The sequence below is a fragment of the Gorilla gorilla genome, chromosome 4, assembly GCF_029281585.2.
Source record: "Gorilla gorilla gorilla isolate KB3781 chromosome 4, NHGRI_mGorGor1-v2.1_pri, whole genome shotgun sequence".
In the NCBI taxonomy this organism is placed as follows: domain Eukaryota; kingdom Metazoa; phylum Chordata; class Mammalia; order Primates; family Hominidae; genus Gorilla; species Gorilla gorilla.
The window spans coordinates 55,511,897-55,525,091 of record NC_073228.2 but is presented as its reverse complement, the minus strand read 5'-3'; the positions used below and the strand labels follow the sequence as shown (position 1 = coordinate 55,525,091).

The window sequence follows — 13,195 nt, the reverse complement described above, 5'->3', positions numbered from 1 at the left end:
TAATGTGCTGGGAACAGGGAGCTGCTTCAGTTATGAAGCAAATGTGGGCAATCCTTCTTACGTCAGGAAATAGGTAGGATTTTATCCTACTGTTTTCCTAACATCAGTCCAGACATGATACAATAGGGTGCTTATTGAATACACATACCTCTGGGCCCCATATAAACTGAATCAGATCATTTAGATTGGAGTCAAGAATCTTACTTTTAAGATTTTTAAGGCCAGGCCTGATTCATCATGCCTGCAATCCCAGTGCTTTGGGAGGCAGAGGCAGAGGCAGGAGACTTGCTAGAGTCCAGGAGTTTGAGACCAGCCTAGGCAACATAGCGAGACACTGTCTCTATAAAAAAAAAAGTATATATATATATACACATATTATATATAAATATATATAATAATATATAATTATATATATATAAATTATATATAATAATATATAATTATATATATAATTATATATTATAATATATAATTTATATATATATAATTATATATAATAATATATAATTATATATATATAAATATATATATATAAATGGCCAGCTGGGCCGGGCACGGTGGCTCACGCCTGTAATCCTAGCACATTGGGAGGCCGAGGCAGGTGGATCACGAGGTCAAGAGATTGAGACCATCCTAGCCAAAATGGTGAAACCCTGTCTCTACTAAAAATACAAAAATTGGCGGGGCATGGTGGTGTGCACCCATAGTCCCAGCTACTCGGGACGCTGAGGCAGGAGAATTGCTTGAACCCAGGAGACAGAGGTTGTGGTGAGCCGAGATTGCGCCACTGCATTCCAGCCTGGGTGACAGAGCAAGACTCTGTCTCAAAAAGAGAGAGAAAAAAAAAAAGCCAGTTGGTGGCATGTGCCTGAAGCCCTAGCTTCTTGGGAGGCTGAGGTGGGAGGACCACTTGGGCTCAGGAATTGAAGTCTGCAATGAGCTATGATCGAGCCACTGCACTCCAGCCTGGGAAAAAGGGTGAGACTCTGTCTCAAAAAAAAAAAAAAAAAATTATCATTTCTCCTGAACATTGGAAGAAATAGGCCTGAAGGGACTACAAAGTCTAGTCCAGAATAGAATTAGAGATAACCAGGTAGCTGCAACTGTGATTGAACTTCTATGAACACAATAAGCTACTAAATGATAAAGGAATAAAAATAGGGCCAGGCGTGGTGGCTCATGCCTGTAATCCTAGCACTTTGGGAGGCCGAGGTGGATGGATCATGAGGTCAGGAGTTCGAGACCAGCCTGACCAATATGGTGAAACTGTCTCAACTAAAAATACAAAAAATTAGCCAGGCATGGTGGCACGCACCAGTAATCCCAGCTACTCAGGAGGCTGAGGCAGGATAATCGCTTGAACCCGGGAGGCACAGGCTGCGGTGAGCTGAGATCACACCACTGCACTGCAGCCTCGGTGACAGAGCGAGACTCTGTCTCAAAAAAAAATAGTACTAAGATAGCAATCTTATATACATTATCTCATTTGAGCCTTACAGAAATCCTGGAAAGTAGCCAGGGCAAGTATCTACATTTTACTCATACTTAAGTTGAGGCTTGAAGAGGTTATGTGACTTCCCAAGGTTACACAGCTGTTAGAAACAGAACTATGATCCAGATCTTTTAATTACTTTGCTAGTGGGTTATAGGTTCCAAGCAATTATTGGTTCTCATACCTATGTACACCTTGATCATACTTTCTCAGTGTAATTATCGATTAACAAAGAGGCAAAATGAAGTGCACTTGGAATTACATGGGGTTTTGTACTTAGCCAGCCCTTTTCTTGGTACATGAAGAAGTATACACTTGCATCCTTTTTTAACTTTCATATTTCCTTTCAATCTCTAGGTTGGACAAGATGCTGCCAATTCATCAAACCCAAAGAAAGCTGCAGAGATCACTGTTATCCGCCAGACATACTTCTGAAAAGTTCTGCTCTATCTCAAAGACTGAATGATACTACACAGTCCTCTCCCTATTAATATGGGCACATTCTTGCCAATTTCACACTCGTATCTTCAGCAGGGACATTACAATCAAACACCAATTCCTGGTTAATGAAGGGAGAGTGTGGTCTTAGCAGAGTTACCCTCATGCCCCTATCTGAGCCACAACCTTCTGTAATTCACTTCATACATCCATCTAAATGGATACCTTTCTATCCCCTCAAACGAGAACAAAAAGTATTCCCTGCAAGCACTATGAATGGACCTTACTGCTCTCTTTGACAGAAGACTCAAACACAGCCTCTAAGAAACAAGGCAGCTGTTAGTGTGACACAGCTTCCAGCTCCTCTGTTATCTTCACAGCTGACTTCACACTCACTGGCCCTCAATAGCTTAGAGTGGGACTCCTGATCTCCCTGGTTGACGTTTATAAGGTTTTGTAATTTAGCTTCTGGTACTACATGTATCTATCCACACACTGCTGAAGGGAACTTGACCCTACGCATTCCAAAAGCCTTCCTCATAAGTTATCCCCAAGGGGTTCAGGGACTACAGACCATTAGCACCCAAGTGAAGTCTTCTGACGATCCAGAATTCCTAAGGTGGCTCTGATATTATATCATACTTTAATAGAGAGTTGCATACCTTTTGGACAAAGATTCCAGAGCAAAATAATTATGATAATGCTGTTTCTCACAGGAGAATAGCTATGAGTCAAATCTAACCTGCTTAAATAAGAGTTTGGTGAGAAAGTGAAACCACCTGATCTTGAATCAATGTTGAGGTGAAAAAGGAAATGTCAGGAGGGATAAGACAGGGTGAGGCCCTGCTTCTTTTCCTAAGAGTCTGAAACCATTCCATTTCATTTTGGTGAAATGTGTCTGTTTCTAAGAAATTCTGTTTTCTTAGTTCTCTGGTTAAAAAAAAAAATACAGAAACTGTATCCTTCTTTCTTTCACTTCAAGTGCTGTCCAAAAAGTGATTATCAAAACAATACCAACAGGGGAAAATCTCACCCTAAGGCTCGATTTAATATTCAAGTCCAGCCTGAAAGAGAACACATATAAAGCATGGATAATGAGGATATGTTTCAAAGAAGCTCCAAAGAACCTCTAGGGCCAGGCATGGTGGCTCACGCCTGTAATCCCGGCACTTTGGGAGGCCAAGGTGGGTGGATCACCTGAGGTAAGGAGTTTGAGACCAGCCTGGCCAACATGGTGAAACCCGTCTCTACTAAACATACAAAAATTAGCCGGGCATGGTGGAGGGCACCTATAATCTCAGCTACTGGGGAGGCTGAGGCAGGAGAATCGCTTGAACCCAGGAGGTGGAGGTTGCAGTGAGCCCCGAGATCTCACCATTGCACTCTAGCCTGAGTGACAGGAGCAAAACTCCATCTCAAAAAAAAAAAAGAAAAAAAAAAGAACCTCTAAATGTCCATAGAGCATACCTTGAAAATATAGTAGAGAGGAAAGAGCACTGAGGTTGGCATTTGGATGAATGAGTATATTATTTGCATCCTGCCACTGATCCACAATGTTGCCTCAAGTTTATTTTGCCATCTGTGACTTAGTTTGACAATAAAATAGGAAGAAAAAAAATGCCTGCTCTTTCCCAAGACCACTGGTGAGGATGATTAAAAGCATTATATACTTAGAAGCTCTTGGTCCAGAACTAATGCCTACATGCATCCTCACCCTTCCCAGCCTCACCCATCACTGAATGTCCCTTAATCCTGAAACATGAGATGTCCCGGGAGATAAAACCTATGGCAAAATCTGCGCTCATCAACTCTTCTACAAGAGTATAATTGGAGGCCGGGCACGGTGGCTCAAGCCTGTAATCCTAGCACCTTGGGAGGCCGAGGTGGGCAGATGGCTTGAGGCCAGGAGTTTGAGACCAGCCTGGACAACATGGTGAAACCCGTCTCTACTAAAAATACAAAAATTAGGCAGGCATGCTGGTGCACACCTGTAACCTCAGCTACTCCAGAGGCTGAGGCACAAGAATTGCTTGAACTTGAGATTGAACCATTGCACTCCAGCCTGGGTGACAGAGCGAGACTGTCTCAAAGAAAAAAAAAGAGTATAATTTGGGTAACATTTGTACTGACTTTATAGAAATTCACAGACAGAATCAAAATTATTTTGCTTTGGGGACAATTTGTTTCCCCTGACAAAGCATAGACCCCTCTGAGGATTTTCTGACTCCCTAATCCATTAATAACTTCAAGTCCTATATTCCCTTACCAGTGAAGATCTGTAAAAACAGAGATGGGAGAGATGGCAGAGGAGAAAGGAGAACTCCTGTGTGGGCTTTGGGATGTGGATCTGCAGATCACTTCAGAGCTGGGCACCATTTCTAGTGTCACCATTATAGACCAAGTTATACAAAACTTGATAAAACACTGTTTCTGTGGAAGTGCCAATTATTCCTGTGGAATTATTTGCTGTTTCTTTTCTTTTTCTTTTTCTTTTTTTTTTTTGAGATGGAGTTTCGCTCTGTTGCCCAGGCTGGAGTGCAATGGCACAATCTCAGCTCACTGCAACCTCTGCTTCCCGGGTTCAAACTATTCTCGTGCCTCAGCCTCCCCAGTAGCTGGGATTACAGGCATGCGCCACCACACCCAGCTAATTTTTGTATTTTTAGTAGAGATGGGGTTTCACAATATTGGTCAGGCTGGTCTCCAACTCCTGACCTCAAGTGATCCACCCGCGTCGGGCTCACAAAGTGCTGGGGTAAAAAGTCCAGGCGTGAGCCACCGTGCCTAGCCTTATTTGCTGTTTCTATTGCAAGTTCTTCCTTATTAAGCTACCACACTTTGTTTTCATAATTATTAAAGTGCATTCTCGGCCGTGCGCGGTGCCTCACGCCTGTAATCCCAGCACTTTGGGAGGCCGAGGCAGGCGGATCACGAGGTCAGGAGATCGAGACCATCCTGGCTAACACGGCGAAACACTATCTCTACTAAAAAAAAAAAAAAAAAAAAACAGAAAAAATTAGCCGGGTGTGGTGGCAGGCATCTGTAGTCCCAGCTACTCGGGAGGCTGAGGCAGGAGAATGGCGTGAACCCGGGAGGCGGAGCTTGCAATGAGCCGAGATTGTGCCACTGCACTCCAGCCTGGGCGACACAGCAAGACTCTGTCTCAAAAAATATGTATATATATATAATATATAATAAAATAAATAAAGTACATTCTCATTATAAAAGCTTTTAGAAAATACTCAAAAGTATAAAGAATAAAAGTAATACCTAATCTCTCTTCCCAGAGATAATCATTAACACTGGTTAATATGTAATCAGTGGTTAATATATCTCTTTATGGACATTATAAATATATACACACATATAATAAAAAGACACATACAAAACTTCATATTCTTCACACCACTTTAAATCTGTCTCTTTGGCTGGGTGCAGTGGCTCATGCCTGTAATCCTTGCACTTTGGGAGGCCAAGGCAGGTGGATCATTTGAGTCAGGAGTTTGAGACCAGCCTGGTCAACATGGTGAAACACCATCTTTACTAAAAATACAAAAAATTAGTTGGGTGTGGTGGCAGGGGCCTGTAATCCCAGCTACTCGGGAGGCTAAGGCAGGAGAATCACTTGAACCCAGGAGACTGAGGTTGCGGTGAGCTGAGATCATGTCACTGCACTCTAGCCTGGGTGACAAAGCAAGACTCCATCTCAAAAAAAAAAAAAAAATCTGTCTCTTCTTCTTGGCTAATATATTACTACTACATTTCAAGAAGTTGTGTTTATTTTCAAGTTTTAGAGGTGACTAGAAGCTGTTCCACCTTTTTTTAAATTTTAATTTTTTGAGATGGAGTTTCGCTCTTGTTGCCCAGGCTGGAGTGCAATGGCGTGATCTCGGCTCACCACAACCTCCGCCTCCCGGGTTCAAACCAATTCTCCTGCCTCAGCCTCCCAAGTAGCTGGGATTACAGGCATGCACCACCATGCTCGGCTAATTTTTGTATTTTTAGTAGAGACGAGGTTTCACCATGTTGGTCAGGCTGGTCTCGAACTCCCGACCTCAGGTGATCTGCCCATCTCAGCCTCCCAAAGTGCTGGGATTATAGGCGCGAGCCACCGCGCCTAGCCTGTTCCACCTTTTTAAAGGGTTGATGTCACCCCAATACTTTTTGATAGGCCCAAAAATTAAGATAGGTAGTTGCTTAGGGCAAAGAAGGTACATTCACAAAAACCTCCAATTTAAACTTTTTAAGTTATTGCTGAATGACATTAAGTAAACAGCCATATTTGCGTGTGTATTAAAAGCATTACTTTGTTAAACAGAAACACTTAAAATATACAACAGCCAGGCACGGTAGCTCACGCCTGTAATCCCAGCACTTTGGAGGGCGGAGTCGGGTGGATCATCTGGGGTCAGGAGTTCGAGGCCAGCCTGGCCAAGATGGTGAAACCCTGTCTCTACTAAAAATACAAAAATTAGCTGGGTGTGGTGGCACATGCCTGTAATCCCAGCTACTCGGGAGGCTGAGGCAGGAGAATCGCTTGAACCCAGGAGGCAGAGGTTGCAGTGAGCTGAGATGGTGACACTGCACTCCAGTCTGGGTGACAGAGTGAGACTCCATCTCAAAAAAAAAAAAAAAGATAAATATAAATAAAATATAAAACATATTTTGTATCTCTGTTTTGCCATTTCTTCATTTTTTAGATAAACCCATAATCTCAAAAATCAAAGTGACCTGGGACTTTGGATCTCTGAAAGGCCTGAACAAGCCATTAACATCCTTCCTTTTCTGTACTCCCAGGCTAGTGCAACGGTGGTTTCAGGAGTGGTACCGGCCTTAACCATTATTTCCTCATATCTCCTACCCCCTCCTATTAATATTTTGGATGCTTTCTAATCACTGCCCAGCAGATTCTGACCTAGAGCACTTTTCCTATGTCTATGTCCATAACTAGCCATTTTCCAAGGAAGAGTTGCTGCATGTACTTATGACTAAAGGCCAGAAGAAATCTTTTTATTTTTTGTTTGCCCTGGACAGGTTGAGAGTCCTATGATCCCTTACTCCCCATCCCACTGATACTCCACTCCCACTTTCAAAAAGTATTCCATTTTCTGAGTTGACACAATGGCCCTCAGGTTGCCTTCAATTACTTATCTTCCTTATTATTATTAGTAGTAGTAGTAGTATTATACTTTAAATTCTAGAGTACATGTGCACAATGTCCAGGTTTATTACATATGTATACATGTGCCATGTTGGTTTGCTGCACCCATTAACTCGTCATTTACATTAGGTATTTCTCCTAATGCTATCCCTCCCCCATCCCCCCACCCCACGACAGGCGCTTGTGTGTGATGTTCCCAGCCCTGTGTCCAAGTGTTCTCATTGTTCAATTTCCACCTATGAGTGAGAACATGCGATGTTTGGTTTTCTGTCCTTGCGATATTTGCTCAGAGTGATGGTTTCCAGCTTCATCCATGTCCCTACAAAGGACATGAACTCATCCTTTCTTATGGCTGCATAGTATTCCATAGTGTATATGTGCCACATTTTCTTAATCCAGTCAATTACTTATCTTCTTATATGTACTTACTGGTTCTTCTGCTTGAAGCCCAGTATCTGTGTTAATTTGTATATCTCTATATTACTTTGTATCAACAAAGCACCATGTTCATAGCAGATACTAAAAATATTTGTTGATAATGTCACACCACCAAATGGATAAGCTAAGGGTAGCATAGCTGACTTTCTAGAAGAGAATGAAGTAAGCTTTATTTTTATATCGAAGTTGCTATCAGTTACCAGGGAGATGCAAACCAGTAAAGGGTCATACTATAATTGTTGCTAACACTTGAATTCATCTCTTTAGACTTATTTTCCCTCATATTTCATTATCTGTTCCTTTTTCTCTTCCTCTTCATTATTACAACACTTTTCTTTTGTCTTTCCTTATTCAATGACCTGATTTGTCAGTGATCAAATTCTAAAAATTTCCCTCAATCTGAACTTCTAGTGAACTTCGATCCATGTTTATACTGAAATTTCAGATCCGAAAAGTCTTTCCTTTACCCCACCCTCCTTCACTTGGTGCAGTGTAGCAACAGGTGCACCTTGGACCGTAATTGAGGAACTTTCACTGGACTCTTGTGAATTTGCACCATCCAGTGGCTGAAATTGCTAACTGCATCCTCTGAAAAAAGGCAGTGGGCACAAATAAAAAAATTTAAAATGGGGGCCGGGCGCGGTGACTCACACCTGTAATCCCAGCACTTTGGGAGGCCGAGGCAGGTGGATCAGAAGGTCAAGAGATTGAGACCATCCTGGCTAACACTGTGAAACCCCGTCTCTACTAAAAATACAAAAAATTAGCTGGGCGTGGTGGCGCGCGCCTGTACTCCCAGCTACTCAGGAGCCTGAGGCAGGAGAATCACTTGAACCAGGGAGGCGGAGGTTGCAGTGAGCCGAGATCGCACCACTGCACTCCAGCCTGGGTGACAGAGCGAGACTCTGTCTCAAAAAAAACAAAAAACAAAAAACAAAAAACAGTCTGGCCTCCTCTTCTAGCTGCTGTGGTATCACTTTTTTTTTTGAAACGAAGTTTCGCTCTTGTTGCCCAGGCTGGAACGCAACGGTTCAATCTCAGCTCACTGCAACCTCCGCCTCCTGGGTTCAAGTGATTCTCCTGCCTCAGCCTCCCGAGTAGCTGGGATTACAGACATGCGCCACCATGCCCTGCTAATTTTGTATTTTTAGTAGAGATGTGGTTTCTCCATATTGGTCAGGCTGTCTCGAACTCCTGACCTCAGGTGATCCGCCCACCTTGGCCTCCAAAAGTGCTGGGATAATGGGATTACAGGCGTGAGCCACCATGCCTGGACTTTTTTTTTTTTTTTTTTTTTTGAGACAGAGTCTGGCACTGTTGCCCAGGCTGGAGTGCAGTGGCACAATCTCGGCTCACTGCAACCTCCACCTCCCAGGTTCAAGTGATTCTCCTGTCTCAGCCTCCTGAGTAGCTGGGATTACAGGTGCCCGCCACCATGCCCAGCTAATTTTTTGTATTTTTAGTAGAGACGGGGTTTCACCGTGCTGGCCAAGCTGGTCTCGAACTCCTTATCTTGTGATTCGCCTGCCTCGGCCTCCCAAAGTTCTGAGATTACAGACATGAGCCACCGCGGCCAGCCTGTGGTATCACTTTTTAACTCCTCTAACTCCCTCCCTCTGTTCTAGAAAGAAAAGAATTTGATTCGCATTTCCATGCTTTCAATGAAATCCTTTCACTCCAATGAACTCATTCTTCCTGGTAGATTAATTTTAAGCCTTTTATCTCTAGCTATAGATAATAATAATAGTTAATATTCGACGCACATTTACTATGTAAGAATTAACGTCTTTGCCTTCTACTAAAGTAATGTTAGGAAAACAAGTGGGTTTAGGGAGCATATCATTGGCCTGAACTACCATATCCTCAGAATCTGTCTCCCCATACACTCTCTTGCCTCAGTTTAATCTGCATACAATTCTCCACATTGTAACCAGTTTTTCAAAATACAGATTTGATCTTGTTACTCTTTTGCTAAAAAACTTTTAGTGAATTCCCACTGCTATCAGGATAAAGTACAAAACCCTCAAGACGACTGCCAAGGCCCTAGATAATCTGCCTCTCTCCAGTCTCCTCTGCCCCACTCTTCCCCTTCTCTAGCTTCAGTGGCAATGGACTAGCTCCTTTCCTGCCTCAAGTCCCATGCTGTTCTGTCTGCCTGGAATATTGTTTCTACTCTCTCATCCTCTTTCCCCTTCACTACTATTAGCCGGTTTAACTTTCCACTCTTCCTTCAGATATTGGCTCAATAGTCACCTCCTCAGTCTGACCTTCTAAACTCCATCAGATTCCTCTATACTGTTTTATAGTGTAAATTTCCTTCGTGGTATTCATCTGTTGGTAATTATGTGTTAATTATGTGTTTTGGATTCAAAAGCCAAGGGAGGCTGGGTGCTGTGGCTCACGCCCGTAATCCCAGCACTTTGGGAGGCCGAGGCAGGTGGATCACTTGAGGTCAGGAGTTCGAGACCAGCTTAGCCAACATGGTGAAACCTCGTCTCTACTAAAAATACAAAAATTAGCCAGGCATTGTGGCGAGCACCTGTAATCCCAGCTACTCAGGAGGCTGAGGCAGGAGAATCGCTTGAACCTGGGAGGCGGAGGTTGCAGTGACCCGAGATGGCGCCACTGCACTCCAGCCTGGGTGACAGAGGGAGTCTCCGTCTAAAAAAATGGAAAAAAGCCAAGGGGGACATTCAGGTCAGAGTTAAATAGATGAGGGAGTGAGCAAGAGATTGATGGAAAATTGGAAGCCACAGGAGAAGACAAGATTGCTTGAACTCATTGAATGGAAAAACACAAAAGAAGGAAGAGTGAAGAACAGAAACTTGGATGACAACAGGTAAGACAGAGAAGAGCCCATTAATCGAGAAAGGGAGAAGTAGATTTAAGAGAAAGAAGTAGCAGTAAAGGTGGGAGGCCGATCATCTGAGGTCAGGAGTTAAGAGACCAGCCTGACCAATATGGTGAAACTCTTGTCTCTACTAAAAATACAAAAATTAGCCGGGTGTGCTGGCGCATGCCTGTAATCCCAGCTACTTAGGGGACTGAGGCAGAAGAATTGCTTGAACCCGGGAGGCAGAGGTTGCAGTGAGCCGGGACGGCACCACTGCACTCCAGCCCGGGCAACAAGAGGGAGACTCCATCTCAAAAAAAGAAATTAGAATAACAGGAGTTAGTTTTAAAATTTAAATATTAGATGGCATTAGTCTGATAAGTATCTCTATAATATAGTGGAGTATAATGGGGTAATAATGCCTGAAATGCACTGGCCAAGGCTGTCTTCCTTGAATGGGCACTAAGTCAGCCCCAGCCCTCCCATTACTGTTCCATTACTGACTAACCTCTCTCTTTTTCAGGTTGATTCATTCTCCCTTTGGATATGCTATATATATTCTGTATTTTTCAGAGCCATTCTGTCTCCTAAACTAACTTTACATATCTCTGCTGTGATCCATTACCTTCTGAGACGGTATAGTGTCAGGGATTGTGGTAGTAGTCTGAATCTCCACTATGCTGCCTACTTACATTCTCTTAAGTATCAGTCTCTGCATCAGTAAAATGGGAGTAACATCACCTCCCATAGAGGGTTTCTTAGGGATTAAATGACAGAATATATACAGAAAGCCTTGAATAGTAGCTATTTTCAGTACCAAGGGAAACCCTGCTGTGTCATTTTGAATAGTGTGTTTGTCAGTGCATGATTAAGTAGTAAAGGATTTCAGATAAACTGTTGTCTTTGGCATGATTATAGAATCTAGAAAATTAATAAAATAGGCAGGCAAACGCTTTATGTGTTTGGCTGTGTAAAAATAACCAATTACAGTCATTTATGTAAACAATTTAACGTGTAGGGCCTAATTATCATGCAACACCATAACAATTACATATACTATTAAATATGCATCAGATTAACCTTGTTGTTAAGTTTTGATTACAATAAAAGTACTTTGTACTCTAAGGAACAGTCTTATAGTTAATTGCTAATAACGCATAAGTTTGTTCACTATTTGCATTAATTAAATGAGACATAGCTCCTGAGTTTGCTCTCCATTTGAGGCAAGGCTGGATCCTCCATCCTATATTGCAACTACACATTTGTCCTGCGACCTGTGAGATAACATACACTTTCCTTAGTATTCTATAGTGAGGAAAATGCTGAAGAAACTGCCAGTAAAAAAAATTCTGTTTAATTGGCTGTTGTTCCTGAAACCTACAGGTTTCCAGTAGATAAGAGTTTTTGATTTAAACAATGAAAAATTATATGCTGAGCACTAGTTAACCTATGTAGAACAACTTCTAAATAAGCCCCAGGATCATCCTGTGGAGCACTTCTATAAATAAAATTATATTTGACTCCCATCATGAACAAGGTAGTAGTATACATACATATATCATCCCACCCCCCCCCCACCTTTTTTTTTTAGACTGAGTCTCCCTCTGTCCCCCAGGCTAGAGTGGGGAACAGAGTGATCATGCCTTACTGCAACCTCTGCCTCCCGGATTCAAGTGATTCTCATGCCTCAGCCTCCCGGGTAGCTGGGATTACAGGTGCATGCCACCATGCCCAGCTAGTTTTTGTATTTTTAGTAGAGACAGGGTTTCACCATGTTGGCTAGGCTACTCTCGAACTACTGACTTCAAGTGACCCACCCACATCAGCCTCTCAAAGTGCTGGGATTACAGGCGTGAGCTACTGCATCGGGCTTTCATCATATCCTTATGAAAGGCTTATGAATTAGACATTATTATTTTCATTTTACATAGGAGGAGAAAGGAGATGCAGGAAGATAATAACTTCCCTAAATTCTTTTTTTTTTTTAGATGGAGTTTCACTCTTGTTGCCCAGGCTGGAGTGCAATGGTGGGATCTTGGCTCACGGCAACCTCTGCCTCCTGGGTTCAAGCGATTCTCCTGCCTCAGCCTCCCAAGTAGTTGGGATTATAAGCATGCACCACCATGCCCGGCTAATTTTTTATATTTTTAGTAGAGATGGGGTTTCACCATGTTGGCTAGGCTGGTCTCGAACTCCTGATCTCAAGTGATCCGCCCGCCTCAGCCTCCCAAAGTGCTGGGATTATAGGCGTGAGCCACCGCACCAGGCCCTAAATTCTTAAAGGTGATAAGGAGTGGAGACAGAATTCAAATTCAGGAAAGTTTCAAAGTCCATGCTTGCTTTTTCAATTATATTAAACAATGCCAAGTTCCTTGCATATTCCAAGCATTTATTGGGCACCTGTTGGTTGCACAACAGTATAGACTGCCTGTCACCAAATGATGCAAAATAATTTAGGAGCCTGTTTTGACAGTCACAAGATGGAGGTCCTGTACATTAGGCAGAAAAGTATGCAGCTAGGCAGCCTAGTAGGCATTTTAGAATTGTCTGATAAACCGAGCCACTTAGCAACAATATATTTCTAGTTCACCTAATTTTTTGGGTTCTACCCAAAGGCTGGTGACTCATGAGACAGATATTCCGCACTCTGTGTACATGAGAAAGAAGTCAGTAAGGTGAGGAAGAAGCAGAAGAGATGGGTAACGAAGGCCTGGATTCACGAAAACTGTTTAATGGCCATGGCATTATGAAAATCCTGATACCAGCCAACTCTTGAGTGTTAAATAATGAGAGTCAGTTTATTAGTTATATTTGGACAGATCTGGTTTTTTGC

At 42.6% G+C, this 13,195-nt stretch overlaps 1 protein-coding gene across 4 annotated transcripts in view; it reads right to left on the bottom strand.

The window, feature by feature from the left end:
* The window catches only part of ACACA (acetyl-CoA carboxylase alpha), a 324,373-nt gene that overhangs the window by 304,165 nt on the left and 7,013 nt on the right, over positions 1 to 13,195 (bottom strand). The gene's annotated exons all lie outside the window — the stretch shown is intronic.